Source organism: Phoxinus phoxinus (assembly GCF_949152265.1).
Source record: "Phoxinus phoxinus genome assembly, chromosome: 1".
Lineage (NCBI taxonomy): Eukaryota > Metazoa > Chordata > Actinopteri > Cypriniformes > Leuciscidae > Phoxinus > Phoxinus phoxinus.
The window spans coordinates 6,402,700-6,408,901 of record NC_136876.1 but is presented as its reverse complement, the minus strand read 5'-3'; positions in this window follow the sequence as shown (position 1 = coordinate 6,408,901).

Below are 6,202 nucleotides of genomic sequence, written 5' to 3'. Positions count from 1 at the left end.
TAAGATGTGTGTGAACGTGTGTTTAAGATGTGTGTCAAACCAGGGACCTGTTCCTAACCTGGTCCGGAGCAGGTTTTCTTCGGTAAACCCAGAGTGTTTCTTATAATGTAGTAGATGCATCTGGATTTTAAAATCTTTAGATATTTTGACTGAAAACAACATGACAAAAAGGCTAAGAAAGCATATTTTGCAGTGCAGTATATTCATTTATTGTGCATGTCTCTATATAACATTGGAGATGCAGAGCACAGAAGTAAGGCCGCTGTATTGTGGTGCAAGTGGCTAATTTGATCAATTATGTTCACTTGATAACATCTCGCTGTGACCTCTGAAAAGTAACCAAATACTTAGAATTTTCTTTATGATTTCCAGTGTGGTTGGATGCATTGATGAGACACATATTCCCATCATCGCATCTTCCGGAAATGAACTAGAGATTACTGTATGGGAGGATGCCAGATGGAAGGGTAGAGAGATGTGGCGTAACCACCACAGCTGTTAAATACACACAACTTATTCACAATTTATTTGGTCATTTTTATTTCCTACAAAAACAAAAGCAACATTAATTATTTTTCTGTTGGATTTTAATATTCTTCCAGTATTGTGGATCTGCTCTTCATCTATCAGCGGTGGTGCAGGACCAGCCTCTGCTGGCGGAGGAGAAGTTAAATGTTAATTTCATTAGCTTAATTAAAAAATGTAAAAGGTTGGATTAGAGAACCTTTAATTATGTGAAAAGAGCAGTATACCACATGGAAAGAGTGGAGGCACATCGAAATAGACCCTGAAATATATTAATGGAATATGTCAAATATTTGTGAAGTCATGTAGCCTACAGCCATGAACCTTTTATGCTTAAAGATTTAACTTATTGAATTATGGTTTTATTGTTAAATTTATGTTTGCTGCCACATTCTTTTTCTTTTTGCCCGTGGGATACTATGAAAATGAATATTAGTTCAATAACTTGCCAATAACTACATGTACTGGCGCTACATGTACTTCAGTGATGCGCTGGTCAATGAATAAACAACCCGCACCCGACCAACGTTTTCAACTAACCCGCCCGCAACTCGGACCGCAAAAAAAAGAAAAGAAACTATTGTACCCGACCCGCTTCCTGACCCGCATTTTTTTAAAGTAACTAAATGCTCATCGTAGCGTCATTGGGCCATAGACGGAGGAACTAGAGGTGGGCATTTTTCTGAATGCTGTATGATATAGCCTTGAGTTTTGTAATAAAGGCTTAATTTATTATTTTATTTCGTTTCATTTTCTTAACAATTAAGATGCTGCATGTGTTTATCCAGTCTAATCGAAGTGTGAATCTCTCCCCCGACTTTCCCAACAAAAATCCCCCTGCCCCCCTCTCAGAAAATAGCTACATAAAACTGACATTACTGAGCTATATGCGTTTAAAAGTAGACTATAGCCTGTTAAAATGGCACAAAGCAATTGCTCAGTTCAACGTGTTGGGAAATCGGGCATTTTGTCCCGCGTCAGCTTTTATTTAAAAGTTAATAACGCGCTCAACATTCAAAAGGTAAATAAGGATTTCCCACTTTCATCTGCAGACTGAGCTCGTGCGTCATCCTCGCGCCAGTTATTCAGCCAATAAAGTGTAGGCTAGATACTAGACCTATGTATTTCATTGAAAATTATGTCTAGGCTACTATATAAATTACAAGGGTTTAATTGGCATCTTTATTTCAAACGACCCGACCGACCGCGACCCGAATATCATTACAAATATTTTTGGATGACTCGTAACCGCAGATGACCGCAGGCACCCGCTCATTTTGGATCAACCCGCGCATCACTGATGTACTTGCACTTGTCCAAGAGGCCATCGTGCGACTAAATGCTAGACTTGTAGTCAAGACCGCCTAAACCGAGACCAAGACACTACCAAGACCAGAGGGTATCGAGGCCAAGACCAAGACAGACCAAGTCAAGACCAAGACCAAGTCAAAACCAAGACCAAGACCAAGTCGAGACCGGAGGGGGGAAAAAACAGACTTGTGTTGAAGCTAAGCAATAACTTGTATGAATTCAAGAACAGCAGCATAGGGTTCAGACGCAGTTTACATTCAATACATATTAGACGGTATTACTTCAACTACACAGACAGAACAATACAGAGACAGACCATGTCGTGTGTGTGACTGTGAGCTCACTGTAAATGTTTTTGCAGACTGGGTGAGATCAACTATGTGTAGCAATTGCATGACGGCTGTTACTGCACTATTAGAGGATTGAGACTCCCTTAACTTTTGTGTACTGTTGAGGACTGACATGACTGGAACTGACTGGTTCATCTGACAAAACATCAAACACCTCCAACACCATCTTGCTCCTCCAACAACAGTCTAAAGAATGAGAAATATGTAACCAATTGAAATTATTCTTAATGTGTAGATGAAATCGTAACATCAAATTAAAGACAATTATAAACTTGGATTAGGCCTAATGTTTAGTCAACACACAACGGAGATATGCAGATGATATTTAAAAGACCATTTATTTAGTCTAAAGGCCATTGCACACTGAGTCCGAAATTTTCGTATGCCTTTTTTCGTATTCGTGATTCGGTGGCTCTGAATTGTCAAAGCACCATTCAAACACCATTCAAACTGCTTGTTACGGATGCGAAAAACGCAGAAAATCGAACCCGTTTCGATTTTTTTTTATGACGGACGAAAGTCACATAACGTGATCGAGGTCGTATTTATTTTTTAACGTGCGAAAATTTCGGATGCGATTTTCGGACTCAGTGTGCAATGGCCTTAACACCATCTTAAATACAATACTGTAATCAAACAAGTTACAACACACACACACACACACACACCGTTGGCCTGGCGGTGCGCTCAAAGTCATCTGTCAGTTACCCAAAATCTCCTGAATGAAGTTAAAACCCATCATGTCACTGATATGTGTTTTTTAAATCAAGTGATCAAAGTGCTCGTTGCGCTGCGATCAGTGGCGCGGATACAGTGTTTTCTCGTGTGGCTCGCGCTCACGCCGCACTGTCTTCACTCGGACGCGCGCTTCAATCCGTTGCGGATACTCTCTATTCGTTCTGGTGAAATCGCATAACATAATGCACACAAACGTGTCCGTGCTTGATATACAACCACTGATGAACATAATCGGTTTTGATGAGAGAGAAAAAACTATACGAGAAAAAAAACTGCGGCTGCAGATTTGAACTCAGAACCTCAGAAACGGCTGGCGAAAGTTCTACCACTGGACCATTTAGACATACATTAAACAAAAGGCGAAACGTTTGTTTTACAAAAAAATAGATGCATCCTAGCAAACATTTGGACGTTCAATGACCGTTGAAAAGACGTCCGTCCGAGACGTCCCGTCATGGTTGAAAAATAGTTCCAAAATGAAAGTTGAACCGACGTCTTTGACGTCGTCTGGCCGTGAATTCCACGTCTTTTCTGCGCGTCCCTGGACGTCAGAATGAGTCTTCTTCTGGATGTTTATAAGGTGTGTTTCTGCATAAGTGTAGGCATATAAGTCTGCATATAAAATAATAATACACCCATTGTGTTAAATCGTGACCAGCGATCTAGACGTTTACACATCTAAACTTGACAAAGGTTCTAAAAAGGTCCAAAATTGGTCCAAGTCAGACCTGAACGTCAATAAAACGTTTTAATCACGTGTACATCACAAACAAGAACACATTATTTGTGGACATAAGGAAAAAAAAGAAGCATATGTTCTGATTTAGCACAACATTTTATTGTTCTTGAAAAGCCAACATTTCTCTTTATTTTTTTTCAATGTTTAACATTTGTTAACCAAACTAAAATACCAATTACAAAATACTGATTATATAAAGGCCTTTATCTTACTTGCTTTTATTCATGTGTTGTATGTTCACAGTTTAGACAGCAAATAAAGATTTTATTCAAATGTTACTTTGTGAATGTATTTTCTTAGACTGAAATATATATTCATATGCATATATATTTTTAAAAAATAAATTTAGAAAAAAAAAATGGCCAAAGTATTTGTAGAAAATATATTTATGTAAATATATTCTAAAATATATTTTTTGGCCATTTTCAAGTATATTTAAAAATATACAAAAAAAATGGCCAAAAATGTATTTGAAGAAAATATATTTATGTAAATATATTATGAAATATATTTTAGCAAAAAAAAAAAATTTGCCCATTTTTTGTATATTTTGAAATATATTTGAAAATATTATTTTTTACCATGATCACCCAAAAATGAAAAACTGCTAAACACAAAAAAAGATATTTTGAAGAATGTTTGTAACCAGGCAAATAGAGCAACCATTGACTACCATTATTGGAGAAAAAATTATTATGGTAATTAATGGGAAGTGACATCTGCTTGGTTACAAACATTCTTCCAAACATCTTTGTGTTTAGCATAACATAGAAAGGTATAAAGGTTTGCACCATGAGGTTGAGTAAATGACGACAATTTTCATTTTTGGGTGAACTATCACATTGTTTGGCTCATTTTTTGAATCCACCACCACCAGCTCTTCCTGGAGCGTGTTTCAGGTGTTCTGCCATCGCTGCATCAATTTCGGAGTCTGTGGCATTTGGGCTCCACCTCTTCATAGCATCTAAGGGAGGAGAATATATGTATTTAAAAAAAAAAAAAAAAAATTTGAGGTAAATGACATGCACTCATTTTCAAAATATTTGTATTGTCTACAGCTAAATTTAAAAAAACATGGAACAAGATTAATGAATCATGAATGAAACATTAGAAAAAGGTAATCAACATGCATTACATTTTATTTTATTGTACAAAAAAAAATTCTGCTTTAAATTGGTGTTAGATCAGTTGGGGAGCGGGGGGAATAGCATTTGAACAGGACATTTCTGATAGACAGGTGGGCTGTGATGTCCCCTGAATAGATAAAGGTTACCAATAAAAAATGTATTGGTATTCAGAGGACATGTTTAGCCATTCTAAAATTACAAAATATTTTTAAAGCAGTTACTGAAAACATACATGTTCAAATCCAGCTAAACATTTCATTCTCTTTCAGATAATTTACTTTCTGAAAGAAATTCTCAAAAGGCTACATTAATAAGTTACAGTAATAACTTTGACTGTATCATTAAACATACTTTACACTATGGTATACCGTTGTTTAAGTTCAAAGTAACTTTTAGCCTACTAGCTAATTTTAGCCAAACTCAGTAAATGTCCGTTGACAATGTGAGCATCATTTATTTCGGTTCATTCGTGTCAAACAAGTAAAACTCAAGCACGTAAATCTAATAATACAAAATGTACTTACCCAACAGTAGATTTTAAATATTATCGATGCAACTCAATTCCTCCTCTCCTCGTGGTTGATCAATATTCAAGTTCCGGGTTCCGGAGATGAGGAGAACGTGTTAACATCACGTGAGATAATCTGTCCTATCGCGGGATTCTGTAATATCGCGAGATTACTACATCTTGGCAGCAGTTTCCAACCAGAGCCTGGTGAACGGATATATTTCTGTTTTACATGTATATGCATACATTCCATCAAAAAAAATACCAATGAATACATCAGGTACAACAGGTTGAAATAATGACTAAAATGCAGTGGCTTTGGAATCACGTAACCACACTGGGCACTTTGTATAATTATTTAAACAAGAAAAAGTACATAGGCTACTTTGTATAAAAAAAAGTGTATTTCATAAAGATAATTCATTTTTTTTCTGTTTTGCTTGACTACGTGTAAAGGACGTCAGTGGACGACTATTCACCGTCTTGATCAAGACGTGCAAAGGACGTCAGTGGACGTCTTCACAACCTCTTAAAAACTTGGCAAATTAAATTAATTATTGCAGTATTAACCATGCAAGGATTAAGCGCAGCTTTATCACAATTTATTTCATAGAGGGTCACGATGGACTATAAATGCACGTGTAAAAGACGTCGCCAGGTGACGTCCTCTCACAACCGATACACAACACAGTATATACTGAACTACACGTAGCTAAAAGTGAAAAAAAAAACAATTATACATGCAACCCCAGAGAACTATAGACATGTACAAATGTATCTGAAGGAATTTTTAGGAAATGTTCTGCGATACATATTTTACCGATTTGTGCCGTCCTACCGCGACTATTTTTGGCCAGGGACACGACGTTGCCGTCGGACCAATGTTTGCTGGGATGTGATTGGT